Source organism: Rhinopithecus roxellana, chromosome 5 (genome assembly GCF_007565055.1).
Source record: "Rhinopithecus roxellana isolate Shanxi Qingling chromosome 5, ASM756505v1, whole genome shotgun sequence".
NCBI lineage: Eukaryota > Metazoa > Chordata > Mammalia > Primates > Cercopithecidae > Rhinopithecus > Rhinopithecus roxellana.
In genome coordinates, this window is record NC_044553.1 from 46,662,472 (window position 1) to 46,684,208 (window position 21,737).

Consider the following 21,737-nt stretch of genomic DNA (forward strand, 5'->3'; position numbering starts at 1 on the left):
CGCCTGTAGTCTCAGCTATTGGGGAGGCTAAGACAGGAGAATTGAACCTGGGAGGCGGAGGTTGCAGTGAACCGAGATCCTGCCACTGCACTCCAGCCTGGGTGGCTGAGCAAGACTCCGTCTCCAAAAAAAAAAAAAGAAAATTTGTTAATGGGAAAATTAGGAACCTTTAACAAGACACTAATGAAAGAGAGACTTGTATCATTATCAGTGTGAAATGTTCTCTACAATCACTGTTTTTATAACACATATCATGTATTAGGTTCACTAGATATTAGCTACTGAGCTAAGTGCTTAATTAACAATGTCTTATTTAATCTTCCATACGACCCTGTTAGCTCCATTTGCAGTTAAGAAACTAAGTTGAGAAGACTTAAAGTAATTTGCCCAAGCTATTACTCAGCTATCCTGCATCAAATACATACATTTGCCTGGCTCTGAAGCCTACACTATTACCCTTTAAGCAGTGATTATGTAATAGAAATGTCCATCAGAAGAAATTGTCCCTAATGCAGGCCCAAAACGAATAGGAAGAGCACACTTATTAAACCTCGTGAGCCTTTCCAAACCAGAGCTCTCAGAAAAAGTGTTGCTTTTTAATGGAATATAAAAATTCCATTTGCATAGTGAGTTTAACTCTAAACACTTTTTCCCTCTAGTATGTTGGTATTGGTTTATAAAAAGGATGTGGAAGAGAATTTCACCAGTTGTATAATGTAATATGATGCTACTTCTGATTAAGATAAAATTAAGGCCGGGCACGGTGGCTCAAACCTGTAATCCCAGCACTTTGGGAGGTCGAGGCAGGTGGATCACCTGAGATCAGGAATTCGAGACCAGCCTGGCCAGCATGGTGAAACCCCGTCTCTATTAAAAATACAAAAACGTAACTGGTCATGGTGGCAGGCACCTGTAATCCCAGCTACTCAGGAGGCTGAGGCAGGAGACTCACTTGAACCCAGGAGGCAGAGGTTGTGGTGAACCAAGATAGTGCCATTGCACTCCAGCCTGGATGACAGAGGTAAAAAGATAAAATTATTTTGCTGTAACAATTATTTTACTGAAGTAAAGGAATAGAAATGATTTAAACATATGCTTAAATTAGTAGCTTATTAAAAGCATGTTTATGTAGATTATTATATTTTCTCTGATTTAAATCAATATTTTATTATCTTTCTTCCAGTTTCAATTTGATTTTTACATTCAGAAGATAAACCTTGATCTTCCTCCAAATCTAAAAACTTTGGAGTTGAAATAATGAGTTATGGTGGGCCATGATCTAGCAAGGAATGAGGAAGTCCATGGAAATGAGCTTTGCAGATAACTAAATCTCCTGTCCATATCCTGATGTTCTTTCTTTTCCCCAGTCACTGTCGATGTTCACTTTCCTGTTGGATTCTGTGTATTCTTGTAAGTCATCTGAGCTCTTTGCTGCAACAAGGCAAGGCATGGATCAATAAATATGTGCATTTCAAAAAGTAAAAAATAACAAATCTCTGCATGAACCTTGCCTTTTGTCCTTTTTTCTTTTTCTTTCTTTCTTTTCTTTTCTTTTTTCTTTTTTTTTTTTTTTTTTTTTTGACAGCATCACACTCTATCTCCCAGGCTGGAGTGCAGTGACACAAATATGGATCACTGCGCCAGGCTCAAGTGATCCTCCCGCCTCAGCCTCCCAATTAGCTGGGACCATAGGCACACACTACCTATAGCTCAGCTAATTTTTTTATTTTTTGTGGAGACAGAGTCTCACCCTGTTACCCAGGCTGGTCTTGAACTCGTGGGCTAAAGCAGTCCTCCAGCCTCGGCCTCCCAAAGCGCTGGGATTGCAGGCATAAACCACTACACCCAGCCAAATCTTGTCGTTTTTAGACACGAAAACTTTTTTTTTAACTTTAAGAAAAGTTTTTTTCTGAATGAAACCACACATTTCATTGACTTCTGAAAATACACTGAATATCAAGCAGCTTTTGCTTTAAGACTCAAGGTTATGACCATAAATATTGATTATTGCACAGGATTGCATGAACCAAGGTCTTTGGGGACTATCAAATGAAATGACTGTTTGCCACTATCATGGTCTTGGACTGCTGTACTTATATGGTTCTCCTGTCTTTTTTTTTTTTTTTTTTTAAGTTTATATCCTCCACTGGCAGAGATTTATTTATTTATTTATTTATTTATTTATTTATTTATTTATTTTGAGATGACATCTTGCTCTTTTGCCCAGGCTATAGTATGATGGCGTGATGACAGCTCACTGCTGCCTTAAACTCCTGGCCTCAAGCTGTCCTCCTGCCTCAGCCTCCCAAATTGCTGGAATTACAGGTGAGCGACCACACCTGGCCAAGAGAGACTTTTTTCTCCCGTTATCTGTTGCTCCAATTTAGTTTCTTTTAGTAACAAGGATCAGAAGAGCACATGGGTTACTTTAAGGAAAAAAATACATTTGTATATAAATTTATATATATATTATATATATATTATATAAACATATATTTATATATAGATCTATATTTATATAATATACATTTATAAATACATTTATATATTATATAAATATATATGTATATATATTTTTTGAGATGGAGTCACTCAGTTGCTCAAGCTGGAGTGCAGTGGCATGATGTCGGTTCACTACAACCTCTGCCTCCCAGGTTCAAGCGATTCTCCTGCCTCAGCCTCCTAAGTACCTGGGATTACAGGTGCGAGCCACCATGCCAGGCTAATTTTTTTTTTTTTTTTTTTTTTTGAGATACAGTCTTGCTCTGTCTCCCAGATTGAAGTGCAGTGACGCGATTTCAGCTCACCGCAAGCTCCGCCTCCCAGGGTTCATGCCATCCTCCTGCCTCAGCCTCACAAGTAGCTGGGACTACAGGTGCCCACCACCACGCCTGGCTAAATTTTTGTATTTTTAGTAGAGACGGGATTTCACCATGTTAGCCAGGATGGTCTCGATCTCCTGACCTTGTGATCTGCGTGCCTTGGCCTCCCAAAGTGCTGGGATTACAGGCGTGAGCCACTGCACCTGGCCACGCCTGGCTAATTTTTGTATTTTTGGTAGAGACAGGGTTTCATCATGTTGACCAGGCTGGTGTCAAACTCCTGACCTCCAGTGATCTAGCCGCTGTGGCCTCCCAAAGTGCTGGGATTACAGGCATGAGCTACCATGCCCGGCCTTTGCTTTATTTTTTTGTTTTGTTTTTGTTTGAGACAGAGTCTCACTCTGTCACCCAGACTGGAGTGTACTGGCACGACCTTGGCTCATTGCAACCTCTGCCTCCCAGGTTCAAGCGATTCTCATGCCTCAGCCTCCCAAGTAGCTGAGACTATAGGTGTGTACCACCACACCTGGCTAATTTTGGAATTTTTAGTAGAGACAGGGTTTTGCCATGTTGGCCAGGCTGGTCTCGGACTCCTGGCCTCAAGTGATCCACCTGCTTCAGCCTCCCAAAGTGCTGGGATTACAAACATGAGCCACTTTGCCAGGCCAGAAAGAAATTTTTTTAAGGTATACATGCCCAGGAGCCCAGGAAAAACAGAAGACAAAAGAAGGCAGGGCTGTGCATCTCTGCATGGTTGGATGTTCTTTTCTTCTGTCTCTTGAAGCTTCTCCTGCTTAACTCACAGTTGTTCCTCTTCCCCTAATTTCAGCTTGCAAAGTGCCTGTAGCCTGTCATGATCCTGATGTGGGCCCCAGAACAACCTTTTTGCAACAGTTGCCCACAGCTCACTGGAAACTGCCCTCTAGGCCTTTTGATTCAAGTTCCATAGGGAGAAAGGGAGGGAGAGAAAAACAGAGAGAGAATCTGACTCACCCAGCTCAACCTTTTGAACCACACCACCCAGGTCATAGGTCACTGACAAGAAAGGCTCTACTGGGACCAGGTGCCTGTCCAGTCGCATTCCAAGTGAATGCTGTGAGAGGAGTGGTGTCCTAAAGCCTGCTGCCCCATTAAGAAGAGATGGCAAATGGGGACAGAGTCTCTGGGGAGGGAAGACAGGGTAGACACTCCAAATTTAGGGCATGGAGCAGTTTGCTGACTGCGCCTGTCTGCTGCCTTGATTTCTACACTTATGAGTCCAGGAGGGTAATTCCATTCACCTCTTCAACAGAAAAAAATGTATGGCCTTTGTAACGATCATCATTTCCCCTTTATTGTCATTACGCCTGTAAATGTGTTCACATACTGGAGATGTGACATCATTTTTCCTTTATTATCATGTACTTATAAATGTGTTTTTGATTACATGCCTTTAAATATTTGTGTAAACACATAGATGTATGTGTTGTGTGTATGTATTTAAGATGACTTTTTGTTTCTTTTCTTTTTCTTTTCTTTTTTTTTTTTTGACACAGGGTCTCACTCTGTCACTCAGGCTGGAATCCAGTGGTGTGAACACGTACCTCAAGCAATCCTCCTGCCTCTGCCTCCCAAGTAGCCAGAACTACAGGCCGTGCCAACATGGCTGGCTAATTTTTTTTTTCTTTTTTGTAGGAGTGGGTCTTGCTATATTGCCCAGGCTGGTCTCAAACTCCTGGGCTCAAACAATCCTCCCTCCTCGGCCTCCCAAAGCTGGAATTACAAGTATGAGCTACCACGCTCAGCCAGATAACATGTTTTTCAATGTATTGTTACAAACACTTGGGGAGATTGAATAGAGTGAATCTTGGTGTTCAGCATGATGGCAGCATGGTTTCCAGCTGACGACTGTTTTCACTCAGCACCACAATAAACCTTTACTGAGCACCGTTGTAGCTTCTGGAGAAGTAGAAGACAAGTTCCCTGTCCTCATAGGATTCACATCTTTACATGTACATCCAAAACATACAAAAATGCAAGAGAGTTCTACCTTCACATAGAACACGTTCCCAAAACACGCACCAATGTCAGATATATAAAGTTCAGAAACAAACCTACATGCTTTAAGCACAGGTTTCTATTTTCAGAGATCTGAAATGTAGTATAAAATTCCTGATTGTGTGTTGTCCCTTAGACATAGTCTTAAGCTATAATTCCAGCATGCATAGATGTTTTTAAAATCTGAGCGTCTCTATCCTAGCTGAGCAAAGTTGACCACCTAAAGTCCAATAGGCAGCTTTAAGATTTGGGTCAGGCCGGGCGCGGTGGCTCAAGCCTGTAATCCCAGCACTTTGGGAGGCCGAGACGGGTGGATCACGAGGTCAGGAGATCGAGACCATCCTGGTCTACACGGTGAAACCCCGTCTCTACTAAACGGTGAAACCCCGTCTCTACTAAAAAATACAAAAAACCAGCCGGGCGAGATGGCGGGCGCCTGTAGTCCCAGCTACTCGGGAGGCTGAGGCAGGAGAATGGCGTAAACCCGGGAGGCAGAGCTTGCAGTGAGCCGAGATCGCGCCACTGCACTCCAGCCTGGGCGACAGAGCCAGACTCCGTCTCAAAAAAAAAAAAAAAGATTTGGGTCAGAGCCGGGCGCGGTGGCTCAAGCCTGTAATCCCAGCACTTTGGGAGGCCGAGATGGGCGGATCACGAGGTCAGGAATTCAAGACCATCCTGGCTAACACGGTGAAACCCCGTCTCTACTAAAAAATACAAAAAGCTAGCCGGGCGAGGTGGCGGGCGCCTGTAGTCCCAGCTACTCGGGAGGCTGAGGCAGGAGAATGGCGTAAACCCGGGAGGCGGAGCTTGCAGTGAGCTGAGATCCGGCCACTGCACTCCAGCCCGGGCGACAGCGAGACTCGGTCTCAAAAAAAAAAAAAAAAAAAAAGAAAAAAAAAAGATTTGGGTCAGGCTATTTACCTCTGTAAATCATACTTTTTTTTTTAACCTGTAAAGACAGAGATAATAATAGTACTTTCATCATTTATTTCTCGCATAGTGTTGTCAGAATATGAATTAAATCATATAAAGTAATAGCAATGGTGAGTGATGCATAGCATTGTCTCGGTATGAGTTGTCATTATTGAGGCTGAAGGTTCACTACCTTCTCCACACCTAATGATTCCTTTCTTTGTCTCAATTGTTTTGTGTTTATGAGAACAACACTCCTTTTTACTAGTGTTTGCACTTATATTTTCTCCGTATTTCACTAATTTTGAAAAAGCGACAAGGCTAAACAGAAACCAGTATGAATGTAATTGAGTAAATGCTGTAGCTTGACAGAGCTGGTGGCACAGATGGACATGAGCTGTGGACTGGCAGGCAGCACCGCCACGAGATAGCTCAAAAGGTTCCTTTGTTGCCTGGCCCATTGTCCTGATGCCATGTAGGAAAGATGGCTCAGGTGCATCTCTATACAATGTCTGTATCTGTGGAAAGGTGAATGTACAAAGGTCAAGGGCACAAGGAGATGGCCCCTCTCTTTTATTGTATTGAATTCCTGGAAATCCCGAAATAGAGCCAAACATGATAAAGTTGATGACAGTTTCCCATAGGAGGAATGCTTCAAAAAGGACTTGGTAACAAATGGATTATGTGTTGGACCAAGAATGTGATTCTAAAAACAGCTATGACAATTATAAACTTCCATAATGTAAAGTAATACAGTTTTGCTCCAAATTATACAAAATAAATATAAGTATGCATTTTTATTACGAAAGAGACCTCAGTGAGTTGAAAAGTGCATGACACCACATAAAAATATCACACAACCATCAAAAATCCTAGCTATATAAATTCCCTTTTTTTTTCTTTTTGAGACGGAGTCTGGCTCTGTTGCCCAGGCTGGAGTGCAGTGGCCGGATCTCAGCTCACTGCAAGCTCTGCCTCCCGGGTTTACGCCATTCTCCTGCCTCAGCCTCCCGAGTAGCTGGGACTACAGGCGCCCGCCAACTCGCCCGGCTAGTTTTTTGTATTTTTTAGTAGAGAGGGGGTTTCACCGTGTTAGCCAGGATGGTCTCGATCTCCTGACCTCGTGATCCGCCCGTCTCGGCCTCCCAAAGTGCTGGGATTACAGGGTTGAGCCACCGCGCCCGGCCATAAATTCCCTTTAAATAGCGTCCCAGCTCCAATAATGATTATGTAAACATTCCAGTTTCTTTTCAGTTTAAAAACTGCGAGTGGGTGTGAGAGTGGTGGCAGGGGGTGATGCTTAGAAGTAATTTATAAAGAAGCAAAATTAGCCTGGAATCTCAGCATTTTGGGAGGCAGAGGTGGGAGAATTGCTTGAAGCAAGGAGTTCAAGACCAGCCTGGAGAGGCCAGGCGTGGAGGCTCACGCCTGTAATCCCAGCACTTTGGGAGGCTAAGGCAGGTGGATCGCTTGAGGTCAGGAGCTGAAGACCAGTCTGGCCAACATAGTGAAACTGTCTCTACTAAAAATACAAAAATTAGCCAGTCACAGTGGCATGAACCTGTAGTCCCATCTACTTGGGAAGCTGAGGTGGGAGAATCCCTTGAACCTAAGAGGTGAGGTTGCAGTGAGCCAAGATCGTACCACTGTGCTCCAGCCTGGGCAATGGAGTGAGACTCCATCTCAAAAAACAAAAACAAGCAAACAAAACCGTTTAAAAACAGAATAAGGAATTTATTTCTAAACCCATATGGAAAGATTCCCAAGATGTATTCATACGTTAAAATGAAAAGAGCAAGGTGGCTGGGCATGCTGGCTCACGCGTGTAATCCCAGCACTTTGGGAAGCCAAGGCAGGTAGATCACCTGAGGTCAAGAGTTTGAGATCAGCCTGGCCAACATGGTGAAACACCGTCTCTACTACAAATACAAAAATGAGCCGGGCGTGGTGGTGCATGCCTGCAATCCCAGCTACTGGGGAGGCTGAGGCAGGAAAATCACTTGAACCCGGGAAGCAGAGGTTGCAGTGAGCTGAGATTGTGCCATTGCACTCTAGCCTGGGCAAAGAAAAAGAAAATTCCTGAGATGGAAAAAGAACAAGGTATAAAATTGTATGTATATCAGGCTACCTTCTGTGTAAGAAAATAGAGATGGCGAAATAGTAGATTTGTATTTATGCTTGCAAGAAGAAACTTTGGAAAAGACACAAGAAGCTGACAGAAGTGTTTGTGGGATGTGGGGGCAAGGAACAACACAGTACACTGGAAATGCTTTACTATATTCCTCAATTTTTGAACCATTGTAAATATCTTGCTTATCACTTAAAACATGTTATCAAGCAGAACACTTTGCTACACATGGCAGAACAATATGAATGCTAAATGAAGATTATGCTGGCAAAGATTGTGGAGGGCTTCTTGGAGTGGTGGCCTCTGGTCTGTCTGGCTGTAAAGATCGATTTAGAAAGGTGGACAAGGCCAGGTGTGGTGGCGCGCACCTGTAATCCCAGCACTTGGGGAAGCTGAAACAGGCGGATGGCAGAGTGCAGTGGCACGTGCCTATAGTCCCAGTTACTTGGAAGGCTGAGGTGGGAGGATCTCTTAAACCTAGGAGGTCGAGGCTGCAGTAGCCATGATTGTGCCACTGCACAGAAGCCTGAGTGACAGAGTGACATCCTGTCTCCAAAAAATAGAAAGGTGGAGGATTAGGATTGCTATAGGAAAGGGGTCCCTATCCAGATGCCAAGAGAGGGTTCTTGGATCTCGTGCAAGAAAGAATTCAGGGCAAATCCACAGTGCAAGGCAAAAGCAAATTTGTTAAGAAAGTAAAGTGGTGAAAGAACAGCTACTCCATAGACACGGTAGGGCATTCCTGAAAGTAAGAGAAGGAACACGTCCACCCTAGGGACAATGCTTGTTTATATACAGGATAGGAAAGATCATGGGGAGATGTGCTCTACTACAAGGGTTTGTAATAAAGGATTAATTTTCTTTCTTTCTTTTTCTTTCTTTTTTTTTTTTTTTTTTTTTTTTTTTTTTTTTTTGAGACGGAGTCTCGCTCTGTCACCCAGGCTGGAGTGCAGTGGCCAGATCTCAGCTTACTGCAAGCTCCGTCTCCCGGGTTCCCGCCATTCTCCTGCCTCAGCCTCCTGAGTAGCTGGGACTACAAGCGCCCGCCACCTCGCCCGGCTAGATTTTTTGTATTTTTTTAGTAGAGACGGGGTTTTCACCATGTTAGCCAGGATGGTCTCGATCTCCTGACCTCGTGATCCGCCCATCTCGGCCTCCCAAAGTGCTGGGATTACAGGCTTGCGCCACCGCGCCCGGCCAATTTTCTTAATTACTATATTTTGCGAGAATCGATATTATTATCTTTAAAGCAAAATTAGAAATTCTTTTGTTCTCAAGATACTGGGTTATTAGGACACTCCCAAGTCTGGGTCTGCTTAGTAAACATTTACAACCTGAGCCCTTAACTGTAAACATCTAGAGGCTAGAAGTACGTAACTTTGGCCGGGCACGGTGGCTCAAGCCTGTAATCCCAGCACTTTGGGAGGCAGACACGGGCGGATCACGAGGTCAGGAAATCGAGACCATCCTGGCTAACACGGTGAAACCCCGTCTCTACTAAAAGATACAAAAAACTAGCCGGGCGAGGTGGCGGGCGTCTGTAGTCCCAGCTACTCGGGAGGCTGAGGCAGGGGAATGGCGTAAACCCGGGAGGCGGAGCTTGCAGTGAGCTGAGATCCGGCCACTGCACTCCAGCCTGGGCGACAGAGTGAGACTCTGTCTCAAAAAAAAAAAAAAAAAAAAAAAAAGAAATACCTAACTTTATGGGAATGCAGCCCAGTAAGTCCCAGCCTCATTTTCCTAGCCCTCACTCACGATGGAGTTACTCTGGTGCGAATACCTCTGGCAGGGTGGGACTTTCTAGGTTTTAGGATTCACATAAGCAGTGGCAGGACGCGGTGGCTCACGCCTATTATCCCAGCACTTTGGCAGGCTGAGGCGGGCAGATCACCTGAGGTCAGGAGTTGGAGACCAGCATGGCCAACATGGAGAAACCCCATCTCTACTAAAAATACAAAAAATTAGCCAGGTGTGGTGGCACATGCCTGTAATCACTTGAGCCTGGGAGGCGGAGGTTGCAGTGAGCCGAGATCACACCACCGCACTCCAGCCTGGGTGACCTAACAAAAGAAAACAAAGGATTAGCATAAGCAAAATCCCAGGGGTATGAAGGCTTATTATTAAATTTACTGAAATGTTTCCTCCCAGGACAGTTTCTCAAACTCACTAAGAAAAAAAGAGCTGGCCGGGCGCGGTGGCTCAAGCCTGTAATCCCAGCACTTTGGGAGGCCGAGACGGGCGGATCACGAGGTCAGGAAATCGAGACCATCCTGGCTAACACAGTGAAACCCCGTCTCTACTAAAAAATTACAAAAAAAAACTAGCCGGGTGAGGTGGCGGCGCCTGTAGTCCCGGCTACTCGGTAGGCTGAGGCAGGAGAATGGCGGGAACCCGGGAGGCGGAGCTTGCAGTGAGCTGAGATCCGGCCACTGCACTCCAGCCTGGGTGACAGAGCGAGACTCCGTCTCAAAAAAAAAAAAAAAAAGGAAAAAAGAGCTGAGATTTCACTTTTGTCTCTTTGGGACTGTGACTAAATGAGTCTTGTTTCCCAGTCTCTGCTCAATTATAAAAGGTAATTTTTATATGAGAGAGTCCTCAAATATGAGAGAGCTGTTTCATCTCTTATTCATCCTTGAGAAGAATTCCTAAGTAAATGCAAAGTTACTTATACCACAAAAATCAAGTCCTAATATATTTTAGAACAGGACTTACCAGAAGATTCAAATGATTCAACTTCTTTTTTTTTTTTTTTTTTTTTTTGAGACGGAGTCTTGCTCTGCCACCCAGGCTGGAGTGCAGTGGCCGGATCTCAGCTCACTGCAAGCTCCGCCTCCCGGGTTCACGCCATTCTCCTGTCTCAGTCTCCCGAGTAGCTGGGACTACAGGCGCCCGCCTCGTCGCCCGGCTAGTTTTTGTATTTTTTAGTAGAGACGGGGTTTCACCGTATTAGCCAGGATGGTCTCGATCTCCTGACCTCATGATCCGCCCGTCTCGGCCTCCCAAAGTGCTGGGATTACAGGCTTGAGCCACCGCGCCCGGCCCAACTTGATTTTTTTTTATTGGAAACTGGGTCTTGCTGTGTTTCCCAGGCTGGCCTTGAACCCTGGGCTCAAGTGATCCTCCCACCTCAGTCTCTTTTTTTTTTTTTTTTTTTTTTTTTTTTTGAGGCGGAGTCTCGCTCTGTCACCGGGACTGGAGTGCAGTGGCCAGATCTCAGCTCACTGCAAGCTCCGCCTCCCGAGTTTACGCCATTCTCCTGCCTCAGCCTCCCGAGTAGCTGGGACTACAGGCGCCCGCCACTTCGCCCGGCTAGTTTTTGTATTTTTAGTAGAGACGGGGTTTCACCGTGTTAGCCAGGATGGTCTTGATCTCCTGACCTCGTGATCCGCCCGTCTCGGCCTCCCAAAGTGCTGGGATTACAGGCTTCCACCTCAGTCTCTTGAGTAGCTGGGACCACAGGCATGTGCCACTGCACCTGGCCTCAACTTTTTTTTTTTTTTTTGAGACAAGGTCACACTTTGTCACCCAGGCTGGAATGCAGTGGCACGAACACAGCTCACTGCAGCCTCAAAGGCCCAGGCTCAAGTGATCCTCCTGCCCCAGCCCTCCAAGTAGCTGGGACTGCAGGTGTGTGCCACCATGCCCTGCTAATTTTTTTTTTTTTTTTTTTTTTGTAGAGACAGGGTCTTGCTATATTGCCCAGGCTGGTCTTGAACTCCTGGGCTCAAGCGGTCTGCCCACTTTGGCCTCCCAAAGTGCTGGGATTGCAGGCGTGAGCCACCATGCCCAGCCTTTCAGCTTGATTCTTGAACTCTTTAACTTGATTTTTTACCTCTTTAACCTTAGTGCGAAGTGGGACTATTGTGACTGAAAGACTCAGGTGTAAAAATCTGTTTAAGTCTTCAAGTCAATAGCAACTGCCTTAGTTAAATTTCTTACTTTAACATCTCAGATTTGAATCTTGCTATCCTTTTGCTGAGCATGGACCATGAGAAAAGCAGCTGGATATTAGAGTAGGTAATTGTTAATGACAAGATGAAGGAAAGTCAACCTTGTTTTTACCAAATCTCATGAAGTTACTCAATAATTCTGAGATGACTCATCTTAGTACTTTAAGATCACATTAATCCTGCTGCCTTGAAAACACTGCTTAAGGGAAGAGGATCCAATTATGTTAAAAATTAAAAATCTCTATCTTTTACTCTCCCTGACACACACACACACCCCCTATCTATGTAGAGAGGAAGAAAAGCCTTGAAGGAAATATGACGAATGTTTACCCGGTTATAGTGGATGGTAAGACTTCAGATGATTTTTATTTTTGCTTTTAACTTTTTCTACATTTCTCATTTTTAAAAAAATAATAAGCTGGACGCATTGACTCACCTCTGTAATCCCAGCACTTTGGAAGGCCGAGGCGAGCAGATTACCTGAGGTCAGGAGTTCGAGACCAGCCTGGCCAACATGGTGAAACCTCATCTCTACTAAAATACAAAAAAATTAGCGGAGCATGGTGGTGCACATCTATAATCCCAGCTACTAAGGAGACTGAGGCAGAAGAATCGTTTGAACCTGGCAGGCAGAGGTTGCAGTGAGCCCAGATCACACCACTGCACTCCAGCCTGGGTGATAGAGCAAGACTCTGTATCAAAAAAAAAAAAAAAAAGGCAGGGTCTTGAAGCAGTGTCTTGCTATATTGCCCAGGCTGGTCCCGAACTCCTAGGCTCAAGTTATCCTCCCACCTTGGCCTCCCAAAATGCTGGGATTACAGGCATAAGCCACTTTGCCTGGCCTACTTCAAATGTTGTTGAATAAACACAAATTCCTTTTATTGTAAAAACAGAGAACAAAAACAACCAAAGCAGATATCTAAAAACAGGCTTCAGTAAAGCAAGGCCAGGCATGCAGCTCACCTGTCTCTTAGTTCATCTTCCAAGAAGGCCTGAGTGATCCTGCTGCTGCTGCCTCTGTTTCATTTTCAGATACTTTGGCATCTACTTTGAAGCCTTTACATGGTCAACTCTGGAGAAAGAGAAATGGGTGCCCAACATTCCATTTAATTAGTTAGCCTGAATGCACATGGGCCCTTCTGTAGCTCCTGTTGTCACCTCAAGATCAGCTTTGGGCCAGACTCTGCGCTTGCTTCCATACCCTGGTCACCCTCTTCCAAAACAAATGAACAAATTCAGCTCCATCAGCCATCTTGAGTAAGGTAGCATTTACTGACTTTTCTTTGGGAAAGTGAGGCAAGCTCCTCATAATGTATGGTAAAATTTCCCTAAGGACACCTACAAACACTTCTGTTTGTCCCTCCAAGTCCCTCTCAGCAGCTGCTGCCTGCCTTTCTTCTTCCCCAAACTGCCTCAAGTGGCCCCTTGAGCCTGACATTACTCCCTTCTTCCCTTCACTGGCGCGTGCCACTCCTTAAAAAGAGAGTCGGCAATCCTTTTGTAGTTCTTAAGTGTGATGACTGTGGTTTCATGCTTGTGTGTGAGAGATGGGTGGGCCTCCCTCAAACCTTGTTACGATGTCGGCCCATTACCCATCTGACATGGAAAAAATGAAAGTTGGATTGTCAGCCAAATTTCAACCACCTCTTTTTTTTTTTTTTTGAGATGGGGTCTCGCTCTGTCACCCAGGCTGGAGTGCAGTGGCACCATCTCGGCTCACTGCAACCTCTGACTCTTGGGTTCAAGCGATTCTCCCACCTCAGCCTCCCAAGTAGCTGGGACTACAGGCATGTAATTTTTTTTGTACTTTTAGTAGAGACAGGGTTTTGCCATGTTGGCCAGGCTGGTCTCAAACTCCTGACCTCAGGTAATCCACCCACCTCGGCTTCCCAAAGTGCTGGGATTGCAGGCGTGAACCACCGCGCCCGGCCCAACCACCTCATCTTTTTCAGGCAAGGCTTCAAGGCCCATAATTCAATTGCATTAAGTGTAATGGTCCTTGAAAGCTGGGCAAAACTCTTACATTTGATTTAATGCCCTCAGTACAGACCAGAAAACTAGTATAGGGCTTGTGCAAAACACATGGCCATAGGATGTGCCCTGTAAGATCTAACCACTCTTAGGGGCCAAAATAGGGCAGAGTGGGACAGATGTGAGGTGGTACAGCATGTGGTTTGAGCTGGGCTGTGCTCTGAGCCATTTGGACTGTGAGGGTTTCTCTCCCAGAAGGTAGCGGGGTAGGTCATGGGGTATTGTAGGTCTTGACAAGAGCACAAATGGAGGCCTGAAAAGCAGGTGTCTAAATATTTTAAAGTTACAAATAAAGCTCACAAATCATTCAATACAATATGTTCTGTCCTCCTACCTTGACAAAAATACCTTCAGAACAACCTGGAAGTCCAGGTTGGAATTTTAAATTCTTGGGTGTCAGAATCTTTTGCTGGAACATGGTGGCATGGGAAGAGCCAGCCCCCAGCTTTGGCCCTCATCCTTCATCCTTTTTTCTTCCCACTCCTGACTCCAGCCCTTCTCACATCAGCATAGATCTCTTGCATTCCCATATGGACTTCTCAGCCCATATATCCAACTTCCTCATAACACTCACTCTTTGTTGATCCCTTAATGTTGGGCTGTACACACCAGCATCTGGGTCACCCTTAGAAGAACTGACCTTGAAAAGGTCAGCACTGGATCTGGAGACAAGCTTGGGGATACTTGGGCAGAGAATTCTGGAGTCCCATGCATTATCCAAAAAAAAGTAAGGAGAACGTCAAACAGTTCATTTCTAATTTGTAATCTTTAAAGGCCCTCTCCAAGATGATCTGAGGAAATTCCAGGTTCAGGAATTCAAATTGTCTACTACAATTTGAGGAAATTCCAGGTTCTAATTCCAATGGAAATCATCTTGGGGAGGGAACTGTTTATTGATTGTCGGGGCTGCCAGAAGGTAGGGGGATGGATTTCATAACTTCTAGGCATAAGCCACTTCTAGAGGTCACTTGTCCCACTTCCTCCTCTGCTAAACAGGGTTTTTGGGAGAAGCTCAGTAGACCATGGTCCGTTCACTCTTAGTGCCCTTCGGCCAGCTCCTGACATGAAGCAAAGGCCCCTGTGTTTCTCGAAGATTTCTGCCCAGGGATGAGGACTAAGCAGGAGGATCTTTAAAGGCAGAGCATGTGCGCACGAATCTTTGGTTTCTCTAATTAGGTCAAAAATAACCTTTTGGCCGGGCGCTGTGGCTCACACCTGCAATCCCAGCACTTTGGGAGGCTAAGGTGGGCAGATCACCTGAGGTCAGGAATTCGAGACCAGCCTGACAAACATGGCGAAACCCCGTCTCTACTAAAAAATACAAAAATTAGCTGGGCATGGTGGCAGTCGCCTATAATCCCAGCTACTCATGAGGCTGAGGCAAGGAGAATTGCTTGAACCTGGGAGGCAGAAGTTGCAGGGAGCCGAGATCACGCCACTGCATTCCAGCCTGGGAGACACAGTGAGACTCTGTCTGGAAAAAAATATATAAATAAATGAATAAATAAAAAATCTTTCGGCCAGGCACGGTGGCTCACGCCTGTAATCCCAGCACTTTGGGAGGCCGAGACCATCCTGGCTAACACGGTGAAACCCCATCTCTACTAAAAATACAAAAAATTAGCCAGGCGTGGTGGCGGGCTCCTGTAGTCCCAGCTACTTGGGAGGCTGAAGCAGGAGAATGGCATGAACCTGGGAGGCAGAGCTTGCAGTGAGCCGAGATCACACCACTGCACTTCAGCCTGGGTGACATAGCAAGACTGTGTCTCACAAAAAAAAAAAAAAAAAAAAATCTTTCCTGATCCCCAGGCTGGAAGGCAAAGAGTATGAGTAAAAGGAGGACCAAGGGCTTGGAGAAGGGCCACCGTTCATTCTATCTCTGCATTCATGGTTCAGGTGCTGTCAGTCGTGCTGAGAGGCAGACAGACAAAGTGTGTCACCCCAAAGTCTTCTGGCCCCTCTCAGATAGTGTGGGCCCATCCATGAGCTCCGTAGGCCATGAGTTCAGAGTGGGAAGGAATGTGGGAGGGGCTTAGGAGCTGGGCATGATGTCTTGGGGTGAGATGTGCTGCCGCAGTCTCTTCTATCCCCTAACCCAGGCTGGGAGGGAGACAGGTATGCTCTGAAAACAGGGAAGATATGAAGCCTCACCTACCCCACCTTAGCAACCAGGATCTAAAACTCTGCAATGAGGGCTGACTCCATATGATCTCAGCTAGTAATGGCACGAAGATTGTACATGAAAATTCGAGAGAGGGGCGCGCACACATGCACACACCCCACCTTATCTTAGGACCTACTCTGCAGAAAAAGAAACCAATGGTTTCAGGGAAGGACAGTGAGTGAGATGTCACAGAGAGTTCATAACCTGATCTTTCTCTGAAGTCTGCTCCTCTTGTTACCAAAAAACTAGGTTTTGAGATAAAGGTCATTAATCTGATACTTTGCTCTGCTACCTGCATTTTCATTTCAAAAGCAGAGTCACAGGAAATGCCATTGGAGTTTGGAAAGAGAAACGATGTAACATCTGAATATTATGAGTTGAACAAAATGGAGCCCAGGAGGCCTGGTTTGTGTTGGGTTCTCATAATATCATCCTTAGGAAGCCATAGCTCCCCCTATCCCTTAGGCTGTGGAGACTGTGCAGTGTTTCCACTAGTTTGAGAAGGGGCATTGTAGGGCTAAGGAAGGTGTAACGAGACGGTAGGGGTTGAAGGACAGTGAGCAGTGCTCTACTGATAGTAACAGGAAATAATAATGAAGAGAAGCCTTGAGGAAGTTAACCCAGGGCCTTCTTACTGGAACCTAACCACCAGGATCCATTTTGCTTTATAATACTTAGGCCCAACATGACTCATGGGAGAAGATGCCCTTGATAACTGTCTTCCTGAGAAGTTGAGCCTACGTTCTTTTTTTTTTTTCTTTGAGACGGAGTCTCACTCTGTCACCCAGGCTGGAGTGCAGTGGCGCAATCTTGGCTCACTGCAAGCTCCGCCTCCCGGGTTCACGCCATTCTCCTGCCTCAGCCTCCCGAGTAGCTGGGACTACAGGTGCCTGCCACCACGCCCGGCTCATTTTTGTATTTTTAGAAGAGATGGGGTTTCTCCTTATTAGCCAGGATGATCTCGATCTCCTGACCTCGCAATCCGCCTGCCTCGGCCTCCCAAAGTGCTGGGATTACAGGCATGAACCACCGCACCCGGCCTGATTTTTGTATTTTTAGTAGAGACGGTGTTTCTCCATCTTTGCCAGGCTGGTCTCGAACCCCTGACCTCATGATCCACCCACCTCAGCCTCTCAAAGTGCTGGGATTACAGGCGTGAGCCACCGTGCCTGGCCGAGTCCACATTCTACAGCATCTCTCTCTTTCGCTGAGAAGCCCTTGAATGTGGATATCGTAAATCACACAAAGTCACAAAACAAGAGTCAATCCTAGCTTGAGTTTACGAGAAGATAAATTGGCATCCATGTATAATGGCCAGATAAAATATTGCACACCTTTATTTTTATTGCTAAGTTTGGCAACCCCGCATTCATGTTCCCAAATCTTCAATCCTCTCTGATTTCTTCAGTAATGAAAGCTACTTAATGTGTGGGACTGTAAACTGAAGGACATCTGAGGTCTTAGGGGGATGTCTGATGGGACCACACAAAAAAATGAAAATAAAAATTCTCATCAAAAACGTGAGAGTCTCTTCCATCGAGTAAACTTTTCCCATCACAGGGACTTTGTTGTCTTCCTTCCTTTGGTATTCTTTCTTCCAAAATACCTGTTTTGACTATCAATCAATAAAGCAAAGCCATTGAAACCAATAGGAAATAACACTCGCTCAACATGCACCTACTATTTGCCAAGCATCATGTTAGATGCTTTATGTGCCTCATTGCATTTCATCCTCACTATATTCTTGAAGATAATTTTTTTTCTTTAATGTAAGGATGAGGAATCCAAGGTTTAGAAATGTTACACAACTTGCCCCAGGTCACAAACCTGGTAAGTGGAAGAGCCAGGATGACGGTGATGAAGATGGTGATAATAATGGTGGTGATGATGAACATAGCTCACATTGCTTGAGAATACGTTATGAGTCAACCAGTGTGTTGAGCGTGCTACATGCTTTAACTAATTCAATTACCACAACTGCCTTTTGGGGCTGGTACTCTCATTAACTCCATTTTAAAGCTGAGGAAACACATTCACTCTTGACCTGCTCACTCCAAACCACTGACTCTACTGTTAGCCATACTCCTCGGATCATACCTCTCCACCCACTGGGTCCTGACATCCCACTCCTACCCCTCTTATTGCAGGTTGCTGAAGCTGTTTGTAGACTCAACTGCTTCCTAAAACCTTAACCTCACTACTGGCTGATTGCTTTTGGGAGGTAGTGCATGGTAAAACCTTGGCAGGCAGATGTCAGGTTGACCAAGGTTCCTATCTTAAATGTTGAAAATTTAGTGTTTCACACCTTGAAAATACACTCTGATAAGTTTTATGCAAATTACTCCCAAGAGCTGACACATAGCCAATAAAACAGCCTCAACAAAAACCTCAATCTTACCTCTAGGAAGCTCTTGGCTTTTGCTAACCACAATCTTAGAGAAGCTTCCAGCTAGTCAAAGGTGAGTGTAGCTTCATACTAATACAGCAAATCTGGTTTCTTTCTTTCTCTGTCTCTCCTTCCTTCCTTCCTTCCTTCCTTCCTTCCTTCCTTCCTTCCTTCCTTCCTTCCTTCCTTCCTTCCTTCCTTCTGTCTCTCTCTCTTTCTCTCTCTCCTCTCGCTCTTTCTCTCTCTCTCTCTTTTTCTTTCTGCGGACTCACCCAAAAATGCACAAATGACTGGATGGTTGTTTTTTATTTTTAGAAATGAGGTCTCATTCTGTCGCCCAGACTGGAGTGCACTGGTGCAGTCGTGGCTCACTGCAGCCTCCGCCTCCTGATTTCAAGCAATACTCGTGCCTCAGCCTCCAGTGTAGCTGGGGTTACAGGTGTGCACCACCACGCCCAGATAATTTTTGTATTTTTAGTAGAGATGGGGTTTCACCTTGTTGGCCAGGCTGGTCTCGAACTCCTAACCTCAGGGAATCTACTCTCCTCGGCCTCCCAAAGTGCTGGGATTACAGGTGTGAGCCACTGCACTTGGCCTATTTATCTTATTTTTTATTTTTATTTTTAGAGATGAGGTCTCACTCTGTTGCCCAGGCAGTGGCACAATGGTAGTTCACAGCAGCCTCCTGGCTCAAGCTATCACCTCAGCCTTCCAAGTAGCTGGGACTACAGTTGTGCGGCATCGTGACTAGCGAATTTTTAATATTTTTTAGAGACAGGGTCTTCCTTTGTTACCCAGGCTACTCGAACTCATTGGCTCAAGTGATCCATCCCCCTTTAGCCTCCCAAAGTTCTAGGATTACAGGTGTGAACCACTGTGCCCAGCCTGGTTTATTACTAATGGTGTTGACGGCACAGATCCTTTTTGATTGACACCCTTGTCACCTGCCCCCGCATAGCTCCCATGCAAATTCAAGGTTGGAGAGACAAATGGGGGAATAAAGACAAAACTTCCACCCTCCCTCTTTCTCCTTGTCAGCCTGTGCGATATAATTTCCCCCAGATCCAAAGAAAGGGAATAAAACTCGCTCCGGCCGGGCGCGGTGGCTCACGCCTGTAATTCCAGCACTTTGGGAGGCCGAGGCAGACGGATCACGAGGTCAGGAGATCGAGATCATCCTGGCTAACACAGTGAAACCCCGTCTCTACTAAAAACACAAAAAAATTAGCCGGGCGTGGTGGGGGGCTCGTGTAGTCCCAGCTACTCGGGAAGCTGAGGCAGGAGAATGGCGTGAACCCAGGAGGCGGAGCTTGCAGTGAGCCGGGCTCGCACCCCTGAGGTGGAGCTTGCAGTGAGCCGGGATCGCATCCCTGCACTCCAGCCTGGACGACGGAGCGAGACTCCGTCTCCAAAAAAAAAACCAACTCGCTCCAAACATCTCAAAAGCCTACAATCTCCTTTTGACTTTTCCTAGCTACATTTCTTTCACTCATTCTTGTCTCTGTCTTTAAGAGGTGATTCTGCTGGCCTGGGAGTGTCTGGTGGACTCACTACCCAGGGCCTCTCTCCTTCTGCTTCTGGAGTGAACGCATCAGGGGGCAGTAGGGAGGATCCTGAGCAATCTGTCCACCTCAGACTTCCAAAGTGCTGGGGTTACAGGCATGAGCCACTGTGCCTAGCCTGGACTTTCACTGCCTTAAGCCAGCAGAGGGTGTAATAATAACTCTTCTTGAAAGAAAAATGTTCAGCAATCGAAATGACCAGCTAATTTGCCATGTAGTATTCCATCTTATTCTCCTTTTCCAGCTCCAAAACCACCATCATATGCCACAGTTTAGAACAAGAAAGAATCCTTTGCTTAGGTACACTGGCAAGGAATTCCGCAAAGTAGCCTCACTGCCCGGAGTGTGTCTACAAGGGATTATGCAAGTTTACCCTCAAGTGCAGGGAACAGATCATTCAACTTGTCAATATTTATTCATTACAGTCATCAGAGAAGTGATGTAAAATAAATGAGAGTCTAAATAATACTGCAGGAGCCCGAATAAAAGGACTTCTCTCCTTCAAGCTGTATGAAACCTCTTTCTTGCCTGCCACTGATTATGCATAAATTACTCTGTTTAACAACCTTCTACCCAGAAGCCTCCAGGAATCACAGGACCAATGTGTCAGGGATCTCCTTTTCACAGAAACTCTGGGCTGGTATTCTTTCCAGTGTAGGCTTCTTCTTCTCCTTCTCCTTTCTTTTTTAAATTTTCCTTTTTCTTTTTGAGGCAGGGTCTCCCTGTGTCGCCCAGGCTGGAGTGTAATAGTGCAATCACGGCTCATTGCAGCCCCAACCTCCCCGGGCTTAGGCAATACTCCCACCTCAGCCTCTCTAGTAGCTGGGACTGTAGTTACAAGCCACTGTGCCAGGCTAATTTTTGTATTTTTTTGTAGGAACAGGGTTTCCCCCTGTTTCCCAGGCTGGTCTCCAATTCCTGGGCTTAAGCGATCCTCCCACGTCAGCCTCCTAAAGTGCTGGGATTACAGGCATGAGTCATTGTGCCCAGCTCTGTGTAGTCTTCTAAGGGAAGGGTTATGTTTATAGGACAGAAGCATTGTACTTAAAGGAGGGATCCCAGCAAGAACTCTTTGCATTCAAGGTCCTTCTCATACTTTCAGTTAGCATTGATCAGACATTTGAGGGGTGCTTATTACGTGCCAGGCACTATGGTAGATACTAGGAATACAGTGTGAGTTTTAAAAAATGGAGTCCCTCTTTAGGGAGTTAAAGTCCACTGCATAATAGCTAAAACCTATTGATAGCAGCTGTGTGCTTTATATACACTACCTCATTTAATCTTCAGCTCTGGCAGGGTCCAGTGACTTACACCTGTAATCCCAGCACTTTGAGAGGCTGAGGCGGGTGGATCACTTGAGGTCAGGAGTTTGAAACCAGTCTGGCCAACAGGCTGTGAAACTTCAAAAATCCAACATAATTGGAACCTCAACCCTATAAGATTATCAGATTTGTCCAGATATTTCGACAGTATTCTATTGATAATGTTTGAATTTTTTAAAATTTCTGACTTTTAGGATATTGTCCAGGTTATGTACTTCTATCTCTTAGCCGTTATTATTTTGGCTCATACTTAAGGCTATCAATTACAGATGAGTCCGTTAAGGCAGAAACACTTGGTATAAAAGTATAAAACACTGTCGTACACAGTATTTGACCTCGGAAAGATTCTGGAGAAAAACTGAATTAATCAACACAGATTCGTTGGCAGAGTCTGTTAAAGGGTGTATCACCAACCTCACAATG

At 45.4% G+C, this 21,737-nt stretch overlaps 1 protein-coding gene and 1 pseudogene across 6 annotated transcripts in view; both read left to right on the forward strand.

Annotated features, from left to right (window-relative positions):
• The window catches only part of FAM81A (family with sequence similarity 81 member A), a 163,303-nt gene that overhangs the window by 4,861 nt on the left and 136,705 nt on the right, over window positions 1–21,737 (forward strand). The window lies entirely within an intron of this gene.
• Window positions 13,342–13,451, forward strand: LOC115898054 (annotated as a pseudogene).